Source organism: Vicia villosa, unplaced genomic scaffold (assembly GCF_029867415.1).
Source record: "Vicia villosa cultivar HV-30 ecotype Madison, WI unplaced genomic scaffold, Vvil1.0 ctg.000141F_1_1_3, whole genome shotgun sequence".
Classification (NCBI taxonomy): domain Eukaryota; kingdom Viridiplantae; phylum Streptophyta; class Magnoliopsida; order Fabales; family Fabaceae; genus Vicia; species Vicia villosa.
The window spans coordinates 17,403-42,234 of NW_026705034.1; the positions used below are offsets into that span (position 1 = coordinate 17,403).

Consider the following 24,832-nt stretch of genomic DNA (forward strand, 5'->3'; position numbering starts at 1 on the left):
TATGGTTTGATTAAACCTGAATCAGTTGATCGGCATTTGTACCTCATTGTTTTTGGAAATAAAATTTCTTATTTGATTCCAAAAAAAATATTTATTTCGGGCTTCTCCTTGAGTTATTAGACCCAACATCTTTTCTTTTATTTTCTTTTCAATAAAATACTTCATTGTTTCCATAAAAAAACATTCAACTGTTAACAAGGCTCTATACATACATCAGTTTTGGGCCTCATCTTCATACTGTGAGTTTTTATAGCTTTCATTTATTGCTTTAAATACCTTATCAAATATACACTGTATATATATACCGCTTAGATCTCCCTCAGAGAAAAACCCTAAGACAAATAAACATGTATATATTTTATAGGATTATGACCAGGATTGAGGATTACTTCCCGATGAAGCCTATCCTAATTAGAACAACATAGATTCTTTCCAGAAGATGAATTATTCCCGGTGAAACATCTTGAAACCCATAGATCAACAATAGGGCACACCCACCTGAAGAGGATTATTTCCCGGTGAAACCTCTTACCCCTTTTGCTTAGAGCCAAATCAAGCAAGCCAAAAAAGCTTTCTCTTGTGCTATAACAAGGACCCTCGATGACCCTCGATTAGCCTTCTTTTGGGCTCACAATACAAGGACCCACATGCTTCTTATAAGCATTTCCCTTTAGCTTCCTCTTGATCTTGTATACAAGAACCCGTCAGGCTTCTTAAAAGCATAGGACAAGTCTTTAGTCACCTTTATCCTAACTCCTGTAAGAATCCAAATCCTTCAAATACACAATCACAATCTTTCAAGTGTCAAAACCCTCTCACTGTATCAACCCTTTGAGACCAAGAGATATGGAAAATCTCAGTCACCCATCTTTCCTCAGCTAAGTTAGCCTCCTCGTGCAATGGGTGAACACCATTAGGAGATGGCACGGGAGATCCAACATCCCTCTTCGAAGGTGGCACGGGAGTAGAATAAGTGTCCTGGCGACGTCTGCGGGAGGAGGGCGTTTGAGAGGAATCCTCGCCATCACCATGGGGCCTCCGGGATGAAGTAGTAGATGTGGAAGGCCCCTCTGCTTGAATGGATGATCCAAGTACCTCTACTGGAATGGGGGTATCAGGTGCATCTAGTGGAACAGAGGCTCCATCCGTCACCTGTGAGACTACCTGCATCTGTGCACGTCTCACGGAGGCATGTTGTGCAATCCTCCCAGATAAAATGCGATATGGATGGTTGACCAAAATGTCTGCATTGCATTACAAATAAAGCCGGGTTAGATAAAATTAACTTTTAAAAAGAAAAGGAAAAAATCAATGTGCAAATACGGAAGACTTTCGTAGATACGTCTACGAAACTACCTAACATTTCAAAAAACTAGAGTTATTACGTAGGTGTATCTACAAAACTACCTAACATTTCATTTTTTTTAACATTTAAAACAACAATTTTTGCAGTCGGAGAGATTTTTTAAAAATCTAGTTTTCAATTCATAAAATTCTTTCTTTATTTATATAAAAATGAAACCACCACTATTTATTATATGTTATATACTATTGATTGTTTAGAAACATTATACCTTTATTAACTATTTTTGATAGTTCAAAATTAAAATTTTATCTTATTGCCTGGTCTTAAAACCATACCTAAAAGTAAAATTTTATTATTATGTGCAAACTATGCTACTTTTTCTTACAGTCTGCATAATTGAGAGTTTTACATATGTGAAAACTTAATACATAATACTATTATGTAACATTTATTTGTATAAGTGTAAAGATAAGTGTAAAAAGCAACAAAAAGGTACTACTAATTTCTTTGTTTCACTTAATAAAAAGGGTATAACAAACACGTTTCAATATCAATTTGTTAACGTAGTTTGTAAAAAAAAGAGTTTGAATCGCATCCCAAAAATTTATTTATAATGAGAATGCTCAAGCACAGTTATACATAAAATTCCTGAACCACTTGCATATATTTGTACAATTGCATTCCTCCACAATATTTAGCAAAACAAAACGATATCTAAACAGAAGCAAGAGAGCAACAATCTTGCATAATTGGATCAATTACAACCATAACAGCTTTTCCACATCAGTAGCTGCATCTGATTCCACCAAACCATGTAGAACCTCAAGTCTTTTGCTACTGAAAGGCACCAAAAAATCAGGATGTCAAAAATTTGGTGAGCTTAATAGGCATTAAAACAGATGGAGAACAACTCGCTTTCTCCTCTACTGTATCATAAAAACTTAGTAAAAGGGCTCAAACAGGCGACTTTCCAGCGCCACTCGGACCTACAAAAGCCACCTTAGATCCATCTTCAATTTGTAAACTGAAATTGTCAAGAATAGTGACTGCAGGTCTTAAAGGGTACTTGAAATTTACATTATCAAATTTGACAGTTCATTTTATCTTCTCGGATTGTGAGTCGTCCAGTATATCTGGTTCAATTTCAGTTATGCGGTCAAGGGTTTTGAATGCTGGAATTAGCATATTGATGGCAGTGATGACAGTTGGGAAGGGATCAGTGTGTATAATCATGTGATAGAAGGAACTGTGAGAAGATATTTGGTATGCTCTTATTCCATTTTCAAAAGAGGTTTCATGTCTTTTAAGAATTATAGCGTACCACAAAGCAACGGCGTGTGCAATGTTCCACAACTTGGATGATCCCATATCTGATATTTTCTTGTACTTTTCTTTGGAATGTCCAGATATGTTATGACTTTCTTCAGTATTTGTTCTTCATGACAAAATGATGCTAAAGTTCTTATGTTGGTTGTTGATTCAAATGCAATAGCAACAAGGTCTAAACCCTAATTTTGACTTTTGTTGACTTTTTTATTCATGACGAATTTTCTTGATTTCTCTTGATCAAAGGTTTTCAATAGTCATATGCTGATGATTTGAATCCTCAAAAGTTTATAGTTGACCATTTCTCTCAAAAGTCAAAGGTTGACCCATACAATTGACTTTTCCAAATGAACTGCAGTTTTGTGGATTCCACAAGAATCAAGGTCTCCTCTTCAAATGAATGATGTGAATGGATTATAATGTTGATTTGGATGCCCTTGAATCATGATTTGAGTCTTGGAGTCATGTCCTGAATAAAAGTCAACCCTAATTTGGGGTCTCAGGTGATCTTGAATGTGATTGATCTTGAATTGGGCCATCCTTGGGCCTTGATATTGATGGGATAACCCTTTGAAACATAAAAGAATGTTGAACTTCCTTGTGGGCCTCAAAACCCTAATTTGCTCAGTCTCCTCTTGATCAGTCTCTTGTCTTAGGACACAAGCAACAAACGACATTTTTTTTGTATTTTTGGTTAGCAAATGATATATGCATGATGATTATGTTGATGATGATCCTAATATTTTGAAATATGGTGGGATCTCAGTGGTCAAAATTTGGGGTACAACACTTGCGACCATTGAAATACACAGATACTTTAATCAAATACTGAGGAAGAGACATTTTGTTGAGATATGTTATCCAATAACCCTAACACCTCTATTTATACACACTATGGTACATTCTATACCACACAAATGTATTGGTGCAATCAAGACCCTCCAAAAGTGTCGGCAAAATCTCAACTGTTAAAAAAATCAAAAATTGAAACATACCGAAAATTTTAGTTATAATGACATTTTCGATACTCTCCGGAAATTTGAACTTTTAAAATAACTACAATTTTTGGTATGATGTACCGGAAATTTTAAAATAACTATAATTTTAAAATAAATATAATTTTTGGTATGATGTACTGGAAATTTTTTTATAATTAGAAATTCCGATATATTGTACTAGAAATTTGACAGTGCATACCAGAACACCTTTTTAATAGTGTTTTTATTAAAAGACGTGGTTAAAAAATAAAAGAAATATTTTTACATGTACATAACAAGAACAATGTTTTTATAAAAATAATTGTTCATTTTTCAAATAAAACATTGCGTTTCATGAATATGATCTCATAAAAGGCATTGTAGCAGCGACGAGAACAATTCACAAGTCTGGTCAAAGTGGACAGCCTCTCTCTTCATCTGATTCGCGAGTCAACAAGTCTAAGTACTCTCTCTCAGCATCTCATTGGTCCGGCAGGGAGCGTGGGGGCCATGTGTTGACTATGTTTAAAAGTCCAGTTAGCTTCACGTTTCATATTTAATGTTCTTGTTCATTATACTAACAAATCAAGATTGCAGCGCAAACGGCGAGACCATGAAGAGTGTGACTGAGCAGACTAGGGTTCGAACCATGTGTCATACATTTATTTTTTTGGCTATTTGTTGGTAGATAAACCCAATGCGCTTGTCTTCACTATGCCCAAGGTGCACCACCATTTACCAGCCATTGGATTCCCATTGAGGCCAGATCCAAGACACCAAGATGCATGCATACCATGGGGCTTCAAGGATCACCCACACAGGATTTGTGCCAGGTTTTTCTATATTGTTTTTATTTAGTTATTTAGATTAAATGATAATTAAATATGGTTAATTCAATTAATTTGTTTAATTAGGATTAGAATAAATTAGGATTAGGGCTATGATTAGTCAGAGTTATTTTCCCGATTATTTCGATTATTCAATTTAATTTATTTTAATCAATTTTAATTATAAAAATCACAAAAACCCTAGAAAGGTTACCAATGCATTAGGGTTTGCCCAATCCCACTACCATTTGGCAAAAAAACATTAATTCTTATTCAATTGATTCTTGATTAATTTATCAATTTTCTCTTCGATCCGATTATATCTAATAATCGCATTGGCGATAAATAAAATAATAAAATACATTTATTTTGCTAAATGGTTTTAACCAAATCTATTGGTTACGATGATTATCATATTCAATTCGTTATCATGTAATAATCAAATCTATTGATTATGAGGGGTAACGATAAATTTAATAATTTAAATTATTTAAAACACACTCATTTGCTATCCGTGATAATCGAATCTATCGATCAGAATGGTTAGCAATCCTTCATTCAATCCATTAACTATGGTGATCAAACCTATTGATCATCGCAACTAACAGTAACATATTAAACCAGGGTTGTACGCCACTTAAAACACTCAAAAACTCGTCTCTTCAATACTGCGATTTTCAAAACTACAATAAGGTAATTCAAAATACCTTGCGAACTTTGCATTTCAAAACTACGATAAGGTAACTCAAAATACCTTCAAACAACCCCATACTAAAATCTAAGGCGTACAACCCTGCCCCGAACTACGTTGACTCTGATTCTCCCTAAGGAGATACGTAGGCACTTGGCAACAAGGCGAGTCTCCTTCCCCAGAACCTCAACTCGTTCAAATCTCATTTTTGCCCTTTTCATTTCTTTAGCTATTGACTTAATAGTTTTAGCCATAAACCTCCGCCTCTCAATTCAAAACCTTAGGAAAGGTTTAAGGATGCCTAACACCTTCCCTTGACCCGAATATAATAACTTACCCCGAATCTCTTAACTGCATAGGGTTTCCTATTCGCCCTGGTAGGATAGGTGGCGACTCAAAAACCTTTAAATTTTAGGGCAGGTTGCTACAGTATGTTATTTAAGTTGCTCAGGTTTCTAGAGTCTTTCTTTTCTTTTTCTTTTACTCTTGAGTCCTGTTTGAGTCTCTCATGTCCTTGTTTCGGATATGGGTAACTTCAGAGTCTATATAGGTTATGTTTGTCAACTTGTGACAAACATAGGGAATAAGGGTAGTGTTCAGACATTGTTAAGTCTGAGGTCCTTCTTTGTAGTTATTTTTGCAAAGATATTGAATAGGTCTAAGTCAGTTAGTCTTACTTTGTAGAGTCTTGTTTTCGAGTCATGAACACAAAGTGTGTCTTATGTCCTAAGTCATCCAATATAGAAGTATGTTGTCTATATGGATAGTCCAAGTAATTGAGTCCTGTTTAGAGTCATGAACATTGATTGTCTTATGTTCTGAGTCATCCAATATAGAGGTCTGGCTCTCTATGTCTGTAAATGGATGGTTCAAGCGAGTATGTCTATAATTTGAGTCACCTCTTATGTTCTAGGAGAGGAAGTTGTGTAAGTTGTGTCAATTCTCAGTTTGAGGGGGGAGTTGTGAATACAAGATTACACTCAAAGATGTTTTTGATTCATGGCAAACTCAAATAAGCATTCAAACAACAAGACGGAAGCAGAAAACTTAAAGAAAAGCAAGCATTGATCACTCATAGGTCAACCCTTTATGTTTATATGTTTAAAGGTTGACTCAACACAAGCAAAACAAGAAGAATGCAGAAAAGCAGCAGTTAGGTCGACCTACCATCAACCCAGGTCGACCTAAAATGGAGAAAAATTCATATACTCCTGCTAGGTCGACCCACACATCATTTAGGTCGACCTAAATTGATGAATTTTACATACCAGCCTGTTAGGTCGACCTACACATCAACTAGGTCGACCTAATCTGTGAAAATGTCCCCAGAATGCATCAGAAGAGGATTCTGGTCGACCTACTCCTTCAACAGGTCGACCTAACTGGGAGCAAAATTCTGCAAGCTCTGTTAGGTCGACCTAAGCACTACAAGTGGTCGACCTAACTGATCAAGAAAGTTCAAAAATCAGTTTTTCTTGGTTCTAACTGTTATGCAATCATATATATTGTGCAAGGGTAATTATTCAAGACAACACCAACGACTGAAAGATACACAAACGCTTCTCATCTTCGTTCTTCATCATCTCCAACACAATTACACATAATCATTCTTGCGTTGCGGGTTAGTGATGAGTTCGATAACGTCCATGGAACGGAATTGAAGATTCCTAGTGGGTGAAGGTTTGTGGGGTTTGTTGGTGAATAAAATCTGCGGGTTTTGTCCTCCACGACGGGTGGTTCTTGGGGGTTTTTATCAAGAGGCGTTCATTGAGGATTCGGCTGAGTGTAACGATTGAGGAACGGGGAGTTCAAGGAATCAAGACACTACAGAAGGGAATCAAAGTGAAGCTCTTGGATAACCTTGATCTGGCTCAAGATTAAGGGGGAAGAAGATTCAAAGGATCGACATAATTGGTTTATCGTTTATCGCTTTGTTATCTTCTTTGTATATACTACTTTCAACATTAATGAAAGATTACCCAATTTCAATTTGGAATTGGGGGCAGACGTAGTCGTAGCGAGGACGATCGACGAACTGCCTAAACAAATATCGTGTTCTTGTCGCTTTTACTTTTTCATTTACATTCTGTTCTTAATTGGTTATAATAGCAAATTGATCAACGATTCGAGTGTTAAGATTGTGAATTAAGTTCGTTCATAAACATCACAATCCATCACACATTGAATTACCTTCAATTTGATCATTATCACCAAGTGTTTGTATATTTGTTTCTATCACTCTTACTGCATTGCAAACATTGTCCATCATACAAAAAGTTAATCTGATTTTCATAAGAGAAACGTCTTGATTCTGCGACATATACTCTTATCATTCACTTCAAGTCTTTGACTGGTTTTTAAACACATATATAATCGTTTCGATAGTGGTTCGGAATAGACGCGAGTCGATTCAGAATTCACTTCCGCTGAAAAGTCGTTTAAATCCGTAAAACTGTGAACGATCTATTCACCCCCCCTCTAGATCCTAAGGCCAGCGTCTAACAAGTGGCATCAAGAGCTCTGGTTTATTCCGTGCTACGTGAAACACTTATTGGAAAGATGGCTTCCGGACCTAAAGGGGCTCATAATAGAGCTCCAGTTTTCAACGGCGAAAACTACGGCTATTGGAAGGATTGTATGTGTGTCCATATCAATGCAATTGATAGGAACATCTGGACAGCTATTGTCAATGGTCCATTTCAGATCACCATGACAAATGCAGCTGGTGCAGTTGTTCCAAAACCAGAAGATACTTGGAATGCTGAAGATGAAAAGAGATATGCATACGATTGGAAAGCGAGAAACATTCTAATCTCAGCTCTAGGAGTTGATGAATACTATCGCGTTTCCCATTGTAGATCAGCTAAAGCTATGTGGGACACATTGCAAGTTGCCCACGAGGGAACGGATGATGTCAAACTAGCTAGGATCAATACGTTAACTCAAGAGTTCGAACTCTTCCACATGGAAGATGGTGAATCCATCGAAAACATGCAGAAGAGATTCGTTCATCTGAAAAATCGATTAAATTCTCTTGATAGACCTGTTTCCAATGCAGTTGCTACTAACAAAATCTTAAGATGCTTGAACAGGGAATGGCAACCTAAAGTTACAGCAATTAAGGAAGCAAATGATCTCAACACTTTAGACATTACCACTCTTTTTGGTAAACTAGAGGAACATGAACAGCATCTTAAATGCCTTGACATGCATGAGAAGAGGACAAAGAAAGAAAAGAACATGGAGAAAGAGGTAGAGAAGAAGTCAATAGCTCTAAAAGCTTCGAGCTCCAAGACCTCAAAACGAGAGCCAAAGGATAGTGACACAAGTGATGACGAAGACTCCGATGATGAGGAAATGGGACTGTTTGTGCGAAGATACAACAAATATCTAAAGAAAAATGGAGCAAAACATTCCGACAAAGGCTTGATCAACTATAGAAAGCAATCAAACATGCTCAAACAAGATGACGACAACAAAGGAAAGATCAAAGGTCTTTGCTTCAATTGTGGGAAAGCCGGTCACTACAAACCGGATTGTCCATATCTTAAGAAAGAAAAGGAGAAGAACCAAAGCAAAGGTCATAACAAATCTAAAAGAGCTTACATAGCATGGGAAAGTGATTCATCTAGTGAAAGCTCATCAAGCGATGAAGAAGAATCAGCAAACCTATGTTTCATGGCTCATCAAAACAAGAAAAAGAAAGCTGTAAGTCATCTTAAACCTGAACTCGTAGATAAGGTATCTCATTCTCAACTAAAACTTGCTTTTGAAGAATTACATAGAGATGCAATTAAAGCTTTCAAACTTTTGGCCTCAAATAAGAAAATATTTTCATATCTTGAATCAAAAGTTGAGAAAACCGAAAAGGATATGGAAGCTTTAAAACAATCTATGCTAGACATTCAAAAGGACAAAGTTGAAATAGATCCTACATCATGGTTTGGTTGTGAGACATGTCACATTTGGCAAAAAGAAGTGAGAGATCTAAAAGCCAAGTTAGACAAGGCTCTACAACCAAAAGTGACTTTTGCGGTTGATCCAAACAAGTTCAAAAGATCGTATACTCCTTTATATAGTAAATACACTTTTGTACCAAAAGTATCAACTAGCAAAACTCCATATTCTCATCATATTACCTGTCATTATTGTTGCAAAAAGGGACATACCATTGAAAAATGCAAATTTAGGAGAATTTTAGTTCCTAAAGGAGTATTTCAATGGTTGCCTAAGTGCAACAAATTGTGTACTCACTACCAAGGACCCAATGAAAATTGGGGACCTCCCTCTTTAAATTAATCTTGCAGGAAAAGTGTCTTGACATTGCCGAAAGGTTGTGGTTCCTTGATAGTGGATGTTCAAGACACATGACTGGAGACCTATCTCTTTTCGTTGAGTTTCAAGCAAAGAAAAAGGGGTATGTCACCTACGGAGATAACAATCGGGGAGCCATACTTGGTAAAGGAAGTGTAGGTAACCCTTCTACCACTACTATAACTGATGTGCTGCTAGTAGAAGGTCTTAAACATAATCTTTTAAGTATAAGTCAATTGTGCGACAAAGATTTTAAAGTAATGTTTACAAATTCTGGATGCACAATAGAACATACTAAGAAAAGAGACATTATGTTTAAGGGCTTAAGAGTAAACAACATCTACATGCTAAACTTGGATGAGGTATCTAAGTCTAGTACCAAGTGTCTAGTTGCTCTAGGCGATGACTCATGGCTTTGGCATAGACGTCTCGCCCACATAAATTTTGACTTACTAAATAAAGTTGTCTCAAAAGATTTAGTAATCGGCTTACCCAAAATGAAGTTTTCAAAAGATCATCTATGTGATGCTTGTCAAAAGGGAAAGCAAACAAAAATCTCTTTTAAATCTAAGAACGTGGTTTCAACATCACGCCCTCTTGAACTACTTCACATGGATCTCTTTGGCCCTTCAAGGACTAAAAGCATAGGTGGAAACACCTATGGTTTTGTCATTGTCGATGATTACTCGAGATTTTGTTGGACAATCTTTCTACCTAGTAAGGATCAAACTTTTCCAGCTTTCACACAATTTGCAAGATTATGTCAAAACAAAATGAACAACAAAATAGTTGCAATTCGAAGTGATCACGGTGGAGAGTTTGAAAACATTCTTTTTGAAAAATACTGTGATAAACATGGAATTGAGCATAACTTTTCAGCTCCTAGAACACCTCAACAAAACGGAGTAGTTGAACGTAAAAATCGGGTTCTAGAGGAGCTGGCAAGAACAATGCTAAATGAGAGTAATTTACCAAAGTATTTCTGGGCTGACGCGATTAGTACAACATGTTATGTTTTGAATAGGATAATAATACGTCCTATACTGAACAAAACTCCATATGAATTACTAAAAGGTAGAAAACCAAATGTATCTCATCTCCATGTATTCGGTTGCAAGTGTTTTGTTTTGAACAATGGTAAGGATAATCTTGGCAAATTCGATGCTAAAGCTGATGAGGGCATATTCCTAGGTTACTCACAATCCAGCAAAGCATATCGGATATATAATAAGAGATTACTTATAGTAGAAGAGTCAGTACACGTTTCTTTTGATGAATCTTATGCAAAATATGTCGAGAAAGGTCTTTCATTTAATGGTGCAGGTCCATCCACTGAAGACATTGTCAAGGATAAGGAAGATGTGAATGAAAGTATTGTAAAGAAAGATGCTGAGAGAGAGAAAGATGAGTCTCACAATGAAAATGAAAGAGAAAGCATCTCAAACAATGAAGAACTTCCCAAGGCCTGGACAAATGTGAAAGACCATCCAATTGACAATATAATAGGAGACATCTCAAGGGGCGTTACAACACGCTCAAAGATAAGTAACTTCTGTCATCATTTTGCTTTTGTTTCACAAGTTGAGCCGAAAAACGCTAAGGATGCATTACTTGATGAGCATTGGCTAATGGCTATGCAAGAAGAATTAAACCAATTTAAACGGAATGATGTTTGGGACTTAGTCCCTCATCCGGGAGATCATCAAGTAATAGGCACTAGATGGGTTTTTCGTAACAAACTTGATGAAAACGGTGTTATTACTAGAAACAAAGCTAGATTAGTTGCCCAAGGTTATAATCAAGAGGAAGGTATTGATTATGAAGAGACATACGCTCCTGTAGCACGTCTCGAAGCTATTCGTCTCTTACTTGCTTATGCTTGTTCTAAAGACTTCAAACTATTCCAAATGGATGTTAAGAGTGCCTTTCTAAATGGCTATATTAATGAAGAAGTCTATGTTGCTCAGCCACCCGGCTTTGAGAATTACATGTATCCAACTCATGTCTATAAGCTGAAACGTGCTCTATATGGTCTTAAACAAGCCCCTCGGGCTTGGTACGAACGTTTGAGCAAATTTCTCCTTAGTCAAGGGTACTCTAGAGGTAAAGTTGACACTACTCTCTTTATTAAAAGAAAAGATGAGGATATTCTCTTAGTCCAAATTTATGTAGATGATATTATATTTGGGTCGACTAATGCAAAACTTGTCAAAGACTTTTCTAAGCTTATGCAGAGTGAATTTGAGATGAGTCTCATGGGTGAGCTAAATTTCTTTCTTGGCCTACAAATCAAGCAACTCAGTCATGGAACGTTTGTGAATCAAACTAAATATTGTACGGAGCTGCTCAAAAGATTTGGAATGAGTGAAGCAAAGGAAATTGACACACCTATGGCAACAAATACAAATCTAGACAAAGATGAGAAAGGTAAAGAGGTTGATGTGAAATTATACCGAGGAATGATAGGTTCACTATTGTATCTTACTGCCTCAAGACCAGACATTATGTTTAGTGTGTGTATGTGTGCAAGATATCAATCTTGTCCAAAAGAATCTCACTTGAAAGCTGTCAAAAGAATTCTGCGATACTTACGTGGAACTACTACATATGGCCTATGGTATCCAAAAGGAAATGAGTGTCATTTGGTAGGATTCTCCGATTCAGATTTTGCCGGCTGCAAATCCGATAGAAAAAGCACTAGTGGAACGTGTCATCTATTCTCAAACTCATTGATAAGTTGGCATAGTAAGAAACAAGTATCGGTTGCATTATCCACTGCTGAGGCAGAATATGTAGCTGCTGGAAGCTGCTGTGCACAAATATTATGGCTCAAGCAACAACTTCTTGACTTTGGTATTAAGCTTGATCGCATACCTATCATGTGCGACAACACAAGCGCCATAAACTTGAGTAAAAATCCTGTCTTACACTCACGTACCAAACATATTGAAATAAGGCATCACTTTCTACGAGATCATGTAGAGAAAGGAGACGTTACTTTTGAACATGTAGAAAGCAAGAAGCAACTAGCTGACATCTTCACCAAACCTCTAGCAACGGAGCAATACTTCAACATTCGTAGGGAATTAGGGATACTCGATATCTCTAATTTGGGCTAATTACGTTTGTTTTCTCTTAATATTATTTCTTTACTTTATGTATATATATCTTTCTTGCTAACATTTTTCTTAGCATAAAGGTAGTTCATCATCAAGCCAGGCGTCATATTGAAAAAGCGGTAACGTAATTGTTGTTCACTTCCAAAAATAAAATTGATACTATAATATGCTATCAATTAACATGCTTATAGTGACTTCATGCATAAAAACTGCTCTTGCTCACATATGTGTCTCATGCTATCATTAACTACCTTTTATCTACTATACCGTACATGCTGGCATTGTTATCTATGGTTCTCTTGTTACTCTTCTATTCTCTTGTTTTCTCTTTTTGATGTTGACAAAGGGGGAGATAGATGCTGGATGTACGGGGGAGCTTTGTTGAGAGATTGCCCTGTTGAGAGATAGATGCTGGATGTACGGGGGAGCTCTGTTGAGTCTTTATCATTTACTACCAAAGCTTAGACGAATGGTTTGCCATCATCAAAAAGGGGGAGTATGTGAATACAAGATTACACTCAAAGATGTTTTTGATTCATGGCAAACTCAAATAAGCATTCAAACAACAAGACAGAAGCAGAAAACTTAAAGAAAAGCAAGCATTGATCACTCATAGGTCAACCCTTTATGTTTATATGTTTAAAGGTTGACTCAACACAAGCAAAACAAGAAGAATGCAGAAAAGCAGCAGTTAGGTCGACCTACCATCAACCCAGGTCGACCTAAAATGGAGAAAAATTCATATACTCCTGCTAGGTCGACCCACACATCATTTAGGTCGACCTAAATTGATGAATTTTACATACCAGCCTGTTAGGTCGACCTACACATCAACTAGGTCGACCTAATCTGTGAAAATGTCCCCAGAATGCATCAGAAGAGGATTCTGGTCGACCTACTCCTTCAACAGGTCGACCTAACTGGGAGCAAAATTCTGCAAGCTCTGTTAGGTCGACCTAAGCACTACAAGTGGTCGACCTAACTGATCAAGAAAGTTCAAAAATCAGTTTTTCTTGGTTCTAACTGTTATGCAATCATATATATTGTGCAAGGGTAATTATTCAAGACAACACCAACGACTGAAAGATACACAAACGCTTCTCATCTTCGTTCTTCATCATCTCCAACACAATTACACATAATCATTCTTGCGTTGCGGGTTAGTGATGAGTTCGATAACGTCCATGGAACGGAATTGAAGATTCCTAGTGGGTGAAGGTTTGTGGGGTTTGTTGGTGAATAAAATCTGCGGGTTTTGTCCTCCACGACGGGTGGTTCTTGGGGGTTTTTATCAAGAGGCGTTCATTGAGGATTCGGCTGAGTGTAACGATTGAGGAACGGGGAGTTCAAGGAATCAAGACACTACAGAAGGGAATCAAAGTGAAGCTCTTGGATAACCTTGATCTGGCTCAAGATTAAGGGGGAAGAAGATTCAAAGGATCGACATAATTGGTTTATCGTTTATCGCTTTGTTATCTTCTTTGTATATACTACTTTCAACATTAATGAAAGATTACCCAATTTCAATTTGGAATTGGGGGCAGACGTAGTCGTAGCGAGGACGATCGACGAACTGCCTAAACAAATATCGTGTTCTTGTCGCTTTTACTTTTTCATTTACATTCTGTTCTTAATTGGTTATAATAGCAAATTGATCAACGATTCGAGTGTTAAGATTGTGAATTAAGTTCGTTCATAAACATCACAATCCATCACACATTGAATTACCTTCAATTTGATCATTATCACCAAGTGTTTGTATATTTGTTTCTATCACTCTTACTGCATTGCAAACATTGTCCATCATACAAAAAGTTAATCTGATTTTCATAAGAGAAACGTCTTGATTCTGCGACATATACTCTTATCATTCACTTCAAGTCTTTGACTGGTTTTTAAACACATATATAATCGTTTCGATAGTGGTTCGGAATAGACGCGAGTCGATTCAGAATTCACTTCCGCTGAAAAGTCGTTTAAATCCGTAAAACTGTGAACGTTCTATTCACCCCCCCTCTAGATCCTAAGGCCAGCGTCTAACAGGAGTGTCTTGTATTTTCTTCCTCATGTGCATCAGCTAATGTTAAGGGGGAGAAAGCTGATGAAAAAGTATACTACTGCAGACAAGGAAGTTTGTTGTGGATTATACTGTCATGCCACTTACCTAACTTGAAGTAATAAGTGGTGTGGATGAATAAAGAGGAATCAACTAAGTGCCACATATATGCAGAAGAAGAATGTCAGACAAAATTTCCTACCTTGTGTGAGAAGGTAATCTTATCAGACCATGATGAATACCTTGACAAGAGCTATGTATATGTCTGATGTGTTAATGAAGGACTACAGTTTGAACAAGATAATTTAGAAAGTGTTGAGAATCCAAAATTCCCTCTATGTGGGTGTGTGGAGTTGCTTGAGAGCTTATCTCTTTCAGTGGTGTTCTGGTGTGTGACGGCCTGAATTAGCTGTTGAAGGTGTGATCTCTGAAGTTCTTCATGTGTCAAGGACTTCCATGCAAATCTTAAGTACGACAGATGTTGTATTAAGAACCAGATTGATTGGTTTCTGTATGAAGAAGTTGATGTTTTAGATGATGTTGAAACATCATGGTTATTGGTGGTTGTAAATGAAAGAAACTTGGATTATAAAGTTGATACCTGGTGTTCTACAGTGTATTTAGAAGTGACAAGTCTAAATATGATAAAGCAGGGTGTGAAGCTTTTGACTGTATACATAGTGGTATGTGGTAAATGCATGACTTCTGTCATGAGTGAAGATAGCAATTTCACCAGAAATTACTAGAAGCATTGAAGAAGTTCAGATTGGGGGATCTGATGAGAAGGACTGTTGAACAGGAAGAAAAGTGTGTGTGGGTACTAACTACTGATTGACTATTGAGAGGGATAAGCTTATAATTCTCTATAGCAGGTTTTAAGGGGGAGATTGGCACACGTGTGATATGTAAATTAGTTTTAAGGAGGGTTTTGTTATTGTTCTGAAAAATGTAGAAGAAGATGTGAAGACATATAAATCAGACTCGGTTGTTCCTCCGACAACTGTATATATGAGGAGAAGCTGCTATATGTGTTGATCATTAATCCTAATATGTTTCCATGTCAAGCTGCTACTAAGGGGGGGGAAAATGTTCTTTAGCTTATGTGAAGGAGAATCTACTGCTATAGTCTTGAATGTCCTGGAGACAAAAACTTTAAAGGAGCAGAGCTATTGTAATATCAGAGCCAAGGCAGATGGACTCTGTGTGAATGTGATTCTAAATATTATATCACATATGAAGTATAGTCTGAAAAGAAGTGTTGGACACTTGGAAGTGAAAAATTTTTATGCTGAAAAGTTAAGAAAAGTCAGCAGACAGTGTATGTCTAAATGTCAGGACATTATACAGAACATGTCTCTGCATGGACATGTTAAATGAAGGTGTTGAGTCTGGTGCCACTAATGTGAATGAAAAGGATGATAGCCCTGAGAAAGGTGATGAACAGGCTACTGAATCAGTAGAAGCAGATGCCAGTCCTGAAGATGGCTCTGATGAAGACAATGATGGTGATGATGGATTTCTATTTTTTGTCTAGCTTATGGTCTCTAATCATAATCTGAATATCTTTGTTGCTTTGGCAACTTTCTGGCTAAAAAGGGGGAGAGTGATGATGAATATCTCATAACTAAGTGTGTGTGTGTGTGTGTGTGTGTGTGTGTGTGTGTGTGAACAAGAACTTCCTAATGTGATCAAGAATGATGAATATCCCAGAACCATGTGTGTGAACAAGAACTTCCTGATGTGATCAAGAATTAGATGTTCCAAGTAATTCTGAAGTTTCTAAAGTTGGTAATGTGTATGTATTAGATCTCCTGCATGGTTAGTTGTACTTGTCTGCTGCTTGTGATCTCTGATGTGCTGACAAGTTGTTTTAGCCAAAAAAATTCCAAAGGGGGGGTTGTAGATGTTTGATTGGCTGCATTTTGTGGTAAAACATAATTCAGAGTTTAGATGTCTTGACTGATATCATGACATGCATGTGTGGTTTTCTGCAGGAGATGTGATTTTAGCTAATACAGATTTTAGTGGTGTCAAGATGAATGTTGTGACAACGTTACCTCAACATCAAGTGATGTCTGTTATATTTCCTACTTTATCTCAGGCTATATTTTAGGAAACTAACTATTATGTGTTGATTGTATATAAGTAAGAGATCAAGCCATGGCCTGATTTTTAGCACCCTGATTTGTGAAAATTAGGTTAACTTGATTAACCCTGATTTATGTTCTTTAGGCCTAAGGCCCGGGATCTGCATAATAGAATACTGTTAGTCCTACTTTCAGAAGCAAAGAATTGAAGTGAAGAATAGTGTTTGCTGAGATTTTTACAAAACAGGGTACAGCAAGAAGATGTCATATGGAATGTTGAGACATGTTATGTGACAACATGTCTTATGAGATGTCATATGCAGAAACTCATGACATCGCGCCTTCTGAGTTGGAATATGAAGATTCAGTATGTACTCAACAGATGCAGAATATTCTATGGAATATTATGCAATCCTAAGTGGCGTAGGTTTAAAGGTCAAGAGAATCAAGTCAGAATATTGAAGATTATGCAGTTTCTAATTATGGAGATAATTTAGGAAACTTATGATTGAAGACCTAACTTTTAGGAGACGTTTTGTGCTGATTTGTAACAGCAAATAAAGCTGTGATTGAAGGCCCAAGTCCAGTTGGGAATAGGTTATAAATAGGAAGCTTTGTAACCTAGTTTGTTAAGCAAGTCGAGTATTGAAAAGATGTAAACATTAGGGTTTGTTAAGGTAGATCACCCGAACTGTGGGATGGATGCCATATTCTTCTCTAAACCTGTAGGGAAGAGAAGTATTGTTCTCACTCTAAATCTGTAGGTAAGAGTTGAGTGATATGTGTCTCTTGATTGAAGCCAATAAGCAAGATCAAGGTGTGTTTGAAGTTTGACTTCACTCTGTACTTATTGTCGTCTGTTTGTTATCATTGGTCGTGATTGAAGGGATTTGAGGGGGGCCTCATATCTAGGCGAGTCTTAGATAGAAATCTAACTTGGGTAGTGATTAAGTGAGAAGTTGTAAATGAGAGAGTTTAGATTTGAATTGATACTATCATAGTGGATTTATCCCTGGCTTGGTAGCCCCCAGAGTAGGTTGGTTGAACCAAACTGGGTTAAGAATTCTTTGTGTTATCTATTTTATGCACTGGTTTATTGATCTGTTATAAGATGTTATAACATTGGTTATGACATCAGGGAATTCTTTCAAAGCATGTGCTTTCAGCAAATCAACCCAGATCAAAACCTGATTGTAATCTCTGTGCTATCATTATGTTTAGATGGTCCTAGTATCCTTATGGTCTTCTATCATGCTAGTATTAAAACTGAAGATCATATTATCCTACTTGTGCAGTTTTATAACAGACCAGATGTCACAACATCATAGATGACATCCGGGTTCTATCATACCAGAATTTCATTTATGGTTCCCATGGTGTGGTACAAGGCTCAAGCATGCTTGTGTGACTTTATTCTGAACATTAGGAGATTTCTTGTGGTGTTTGAAATGCTTTTGCTGCAGAAGAGACATTGTAGTGGCTCAAGAGAAGAGTTGTTGTAATTAAAGCTTCTTTTTCAAAATGGAAGTGTGATCGTTATGCCATTAATGGAATGATCACTTGGATAATGCCTTAAACACTTAGATTATAACTCAAAAGCAAGTGTATTCTTATGATTTTGTTGCCTTGAACAAGTTAGAAGAGCTGCAAGAAATGAATCTTTGCATTTGAAGTAGTTTTAGTTCATAACTTCTTCATGTTCATGGAGTTTTTTCAAGTGTTATGGAGCCTTCTGCACAAAATTATATCTCATAGATCAAGCCATGGAATTTCATGCTAATGGTCTCTTTTGAAAGCCCTTGCTACATACTTCAATTCACTTGTTAAAAGTTTCCTCAAACTCTTTTGGGGTCTCAGGTGATCTTGAAAGTGATTGATCTTGAATTGAGCCATCCTTGGGCCTTGATATTGATGGGAGAATCCTTTGAAACATAGAAGAATGTTGAACTTCCTTGTGGGCCTCAAAACCCTAATTTGCTCAGTCTCCTCTTGATCAGTCTCTTGTCTTAGGACACAAGCAACAAACATCATTTTTTTTTGTATTTTTGGTTAGCAAATGATATATGCATGATGGTTATGATGATGATCCTAATATTTTGAAATACGGTGGAATCTCAGTGGTCAAAAATTGGGGTACAACACTTGCGGCCATTGAAATACACAGATACTTTAATAAAATATTGAGGAAGAGACATTTTGTTGAGATATGTTATCCAATAACCCTAACACCCCTATTTATACACATTATGAAACATTCTAGACCACACAAATGTATCGGTGCAATCAAGACCCTCCAAAAGTGTCGGCAAAATCTCAACTGTTAAAAACAACAAAAATTAAAACATACTGAAAATTTTAGTTATAATGACATTTTCGGTACTCTCCGAAAATTTGAAATTTCCGGTATACCGTAAATTTTAAAATAACTACAATTTTTGGTATGATGTACCGGAAATTTCCTTATAACTAGAAATTCCGGTATGTTGTACCAGAAATTTGATAGTGCATACCGGAAATTTCTTCTAAAAATTCTTTATATCTCAACATTTTTCAAGAATGATAAAATTGAATTTAAAAAATATGGGGTTGCCAAGTCTAATTTTGGTTTTTTTTTTACTTGGACTTCATTTCACTATAAACATCACGTTGTTTGTCCCACTATGCCAAATTTAGATTTTAATAACACCTTTTTAATAGTGTTTTTATTAAAAGACGTCGTTAAAAAAAGTAAAGAAAAAGGATACAATTTTTTCCGAAAGCTTTATCAATATTAAGTAAATAAAAATTTTAGAAAATATTTTAAGAAATATACAACGCTTCATATAAAAAAGTGGTGTTACATAACAAGAACAATGTTTTTATAAAAATAATTGTTAATTTTTAAAATAAAACATTTAGTTTCATGAATATGATTTCATAAAAGGCATTGTAGCAGCGACGAGAACAATTCACAAATGTCATCTCCTCATTCCTTCATCTCACTCTTTTGAAACACCATTATTTTTCTCATTTCTTCATCTTCCTTTCACTACAGTTTTTGAATTTTTCTTTCTCTATTTCTCATGCTCTAGGTTATGTTTCTTGATGTATGTAACTTCACACATTTTTTAGAATATATGTTTAGGTTATATAATCTTGTTTATATATCTAAGTCCAATTTTTCATAAACTCATATTTATTTTCTTATCAAAGTTCATGTAAACGTAACATAGATAAGGAAGTCGTGTTGTACATTGGATGTAGTTTTGTGTTTGAAAAGTTTGTTGTAAAAGCCTTCTAAAGATCGTAAAGAAATATTTCGAGAAAAAGAAGATTATGGAGAAAGTTAACAATGATGTGAGTCAACTTCATGCAAAGGACTATCAAAGGAAATTCTATAATTCAAGAAGAATCTATAAGCTAACTACGATTGCAAAGAATTTCTTCTCCTTCAAGAGAGAAATACAAATACACTCATTCTTGTAATATCCCAATAGGACAATGGTTCAAGGGAGATAAACTATTTTGAAGCAAGCAACCATGAGTTCTTGGAGGTCCTTAGATATGTAGTCAATACTTCCAAGGTAGTAGTTCCAATACTAATTTGATGCCTCCTATTTATATGCATTCGAATTGAAACAAACATAACTTAACTATGAAATAAAATAAATATTAAGTATGTGAATGTTCCCATCAAACTGAAAGATGATAATAAATTAATTTATAAAATGGGAATGCTCAAACACAGTTATACATAAAATTCCTGAACAGCTCCCATATATTTGGACAATACACAATATTTGTTAGTTATGTATAACAAAATGATATCTAAACAGAAGCAAGAGAGTGCAACAATCTTGGATAATTGGATCAATTGCAACCATAACAGCTATATAAAGTCCACTTGACAAGGCCATAGCATTTGGTTCCTTCAAACTCACCGCCAGTGCATCATCAAACCATTTACTAAACTGATTAAAGGGGTTTGCCTCCACCTGGTGTTCAAGAAATTCAGGAGAGATATAGTTCCATTGTAGAGCTGAATCAATTTGGGGAGGCTTTCCGATTCGGACAAACGTGGATGTTCCAGGATATGGTGGAAGTATAAGCTTATACTTTTCAGCAATAGCAGGTGGATCAACACTGAAGCTAAGAGGACCCATGAGAGTTTCATAAATTTCAGCAGTTTCTTGTTGTGGCAGATAAGTTATAGAATCAGAATCGAAACTCGCCATGGCTTTACACAAAGAAGTGATTGTAGTAGAAAATGACCGATTTGTAGATTTGAGAATAACTTTCAATGGCTGGGATTTATCCAAAACTGGAAAAATCACCTCATCTTCAGTATTAGTATGCTGTCTGTCTACTAATATTCAAACCTGACTCACCAAACGTAATGTCAATTCCTGTCCTATGTGAATCATCATGATCCCATTCTACTGACTTAGCACCATTAACTGTGACCATTTTAAGAATAGTTTCGGCAGACAGTGTTGTTGGATTGGTAGTTCCATTGGCGAAAACTTCCCGTCCTTTGTTAATTAGAGATGCTAGGTACATTTCATCAACAATGCTCATGCGATTGTTAGATGGAGCCCCATCCGTTCCCAAGGAGACGCATATGCCAGCACCGGGCATCTCCCTTACAGGTGCAAATCCAAGCATTCTCATAGCAGCAGCTGGACAGTGAGACACTTTGACCCCTGCCCTTGAAAGAAGAGATATCTCATTATCATCCACCCAAACTGAGTGAGCTCCTAAGAGATTGTTTTGAAGGAAGTCGATCTTGTCCAAGCATGTAACAGTTCATAAGGTATTTGTGCAACATGCATACGTATTCCAGTGTTGAGTTGTGCAGCAGCATCTCGTGTTTGAAGAAGCAAGTTCTCTATAGAGTTCATGATTTGTTTGATTCCAAACCAGATTCTAATGCGACCTTGAGCAGTATTATTGAATTTGTGATAATTATCCTTTTGAGATTGAATACAATCCTGAGTAGTACGAGCAGTCCAAGAAGAAGGTACTTGAAATTTACCGTTTCAATTTGACAGTTCCTTCAATCTTCTTGGATAGTGTGTCGTCAGATATATCTGATTCAATTTCAAGTAAATTGAAATTGTCAAGAACAATGACAAAATAATGCTATAGTCCTTATGTTGTTTGTCGACTCAGATGCAAAAGCGACAAGGTCTGAATGATGCTATAACAGAGTAGTCGCCTGAAAATCCTTTGGCAGACTTGGCTTGAATGAGACCACCTATGAAGTGGCAGAGCATCCCAGCCAATTCCACCAAACCCACTCTCCAGTTGAAAAACATGCTAATAATTGTTGCTATAAGTATGGAGGAAACACACTGCACAATCACAGATATGAGGTCAGCAAACTAGTACAAAAACAAGTCAAAATCTAACACCAAACTATTAACTATTAGTTTAGCAAACATAAGATAAGATTGGTCGTATAGAAATTGAGGTTTCAAGCAAAGGTCCTCCTACCATTGAGGCCATGCAAATACAAAATATTGAGATCAGCATGTTCCTAATGCTTCTGTCCTTAAGTATAAACCATTTTGATGAGAAAAAAGAAGTGTCCATTAATATTATTTTACAAAATATACCCTTACTTATTTGATTAATTTTGGTTTCATTATTTACCTAAAACATCATTTATTCATGTTATCTTAACTTTCTCCAACATTATTTTCTCATTTAGGTTAGTCTAGGCTAGGCATGAATAACTAGGATATATGTATTCTAAAGGCTAATTCAAGTAACATATTGTCTGAAAAAATTCTAAGATATTGTCTGAAAGATCAATTAGAGAAAAAAAATGAATTATCTGATAAACTAGTACAACAACTAGTGTGTGTATGTGTGTGTAAGCAGATGCTCATTCTCTAGTTAGTTTGACTACTTATCTCTTAGCCTTCAGTTTGTTTGGGCAGAAGCTATAGCAGAGTAGTCGCCTGAAAATCCTTTGGCAGACTTGGCTTGAATGAGACCACCTATGAAGTGGCAGAGCATCCCAGCCAATGCCACCAAACCCACTCTCCAGTTGACTAACATGCTAATAATTGTCACTATAAGTATGAAGGAAACACACTGCACAATCATGAAGATGCGGCCAGCAATTATGATTTTGACCATGGCAGTATCGTTGATGATGCGCAAAGTTAACGAACCGACACAGTTGTCAGGTTGGCCAAACCAGCCTACTTCAGCATCAATTAGCAGATTCACTAGGGAAGCTATAAATTAAATTTGAGGCATGACTCCCTACTTCAAACTCAGCTTGACCCGAAATTTTCCACCCTCTTCCCATTTCTAATGTTCCAGCAGGCCCCTATGTCAATGACACTCATCCACTCACAGTTGGAGTTGAAGACCAGATTATGCTTCCAATAGAGTAAACGGGGGAATTTTTGGTTCTAGAATAATTTAGCAGGTTGTTGAGCATGACTAGCCACCCAAATCAAAAGTGTCCCTGCATCACATTGTAAATATCATGGAGCTGATCAGAAATTACCTTAAAGTAAGGCAACCAAATTTAATATGGAAGATATATTGAAATTATACAAAGAACAAGTTCGTTTAATCATTGCAATGAAGAAAACTAAGGGTAAGTCAAAAACAACCTATCTCTGCAAAATGCTAGCAATAGTCAAAAACAATGAAAATTCAAACAAGGATAGTTAATTGCTTTCTGTTAATGACGTAAACAGAAATTAGAAGATTGAACTAAATCAGACTGTTACTTTAGAGTTTAGATTCACATCATTCAGGATTAATACGACATTTTCAAACAATAATAAAATGTGAGTATTTCCTCCCCATTACCCGATAAACTAATACAACTAATGTATGTAAAAGAGATGCTTTGTTAATGTGACTACTTATCTCTTAGCGTTCAATTGAGCTGAACTTGCTTGGGTAGAAGCTTTAACCAGTGATGTTGGATTGATCATACTCTTGGGGTTGAGAGCCTTCCTATGTTTGAACACAGCCTCAGAAGATGTACCAACTGCATGCCCTACAGCGTCAACAGCTTCATTTGCAACTTCAACATATCTAATATGACCAAAAGAAACAGTGAAACAAAAAAATAAGTCAATCATTTCATAATCACTCTAGTTGCTTCTTGCACTAGTTAATACTTAATACTAACACGCAAACAAACTCGTACAAAAACAAGTCAAGTGTTACATTACATGTAATGTAATTCATACATGCTATAATAATAATAGGTGTGGTACCTGCAAAGACTCCGACGAACAAGTAAGTTATCGTTTCAAAATAATGTTGGAAAATAAAAGAATCAGACACAAAATGGTAAACACAAATACATGATTACCTGAAGACAGATAGCAAGGATGTGGTATCTAAGAGATGGATTCAAAATAAAAGAACATACCAAACCTAACCTTACCTAACAGATGATCAAGAATACAGAAATGCATAATCAAGTTATCTAAATGACATCAAGATTGCGACTTTCCTCTTTATCTCAAAATAAGAGGTGTTACTTGGGCCACTCTCTTCTGGACCCCAACCAAAGTTATCCCAATTCAAATACTTTGTTGAGAGTCGCACCAAACATCAAATCTAAACTTCAGACAAAACACCACACTTAATTCAAATGACATGCAACTTTGACAATATTTTAACTTCCAGGCATCAGCGAATATGAAACCCTATTATACTCCAGCCCGTGCCAAAACTTTGTCAGGTGATTAAACAACGTATGCACTTAAAGAGGAAGTGCAAACTAGATTTCATAATAGCATAACGAAATGATATATAATGTGTTAGGGACCAAATTTGTATGTGTAAGCCCAATTGGCTTAGGCCCATTTGGAGTAATCAAAAGTAGCAAATTAGAGGGGATAGTTAGTTACATGAGAGAGAAAGGGTGGAGTGGGTTATAAAGAGGGAGGAAAGGAGGAGTGGAGGTATATGGGGGAAATCACTTCTTAACAGCGAATATTGTTTTAGTTAGTTAAACTCACCACACATGAAAAAAAAAATGAACATTGAAAAAATGTCGAAAATCTAACACTACATGCATTGTTTAGAAAATGATTTGTTTAACTTTGATTAATTGATATATTACCTTCTCTGATGCCCTATGGAAACACCACAATGCCGAAGCA

The 24,832-nt window shown here is 36.3% G+C and overlaps 1 pseudogene; it reads right to left on the reverse strand.

Annotated features, from left to right (window-relative positions):
- Positions 1 to 804: 804 nt before the first annotated feature.
- On the reverse strand, positions 805 to 23,004 carry LOC131624596 (ABC transporter B family member 14-like; annotated as a pseudogene).
- Positions 23,005 to 24,832: the final 1,828 nt, after the last annotated feature.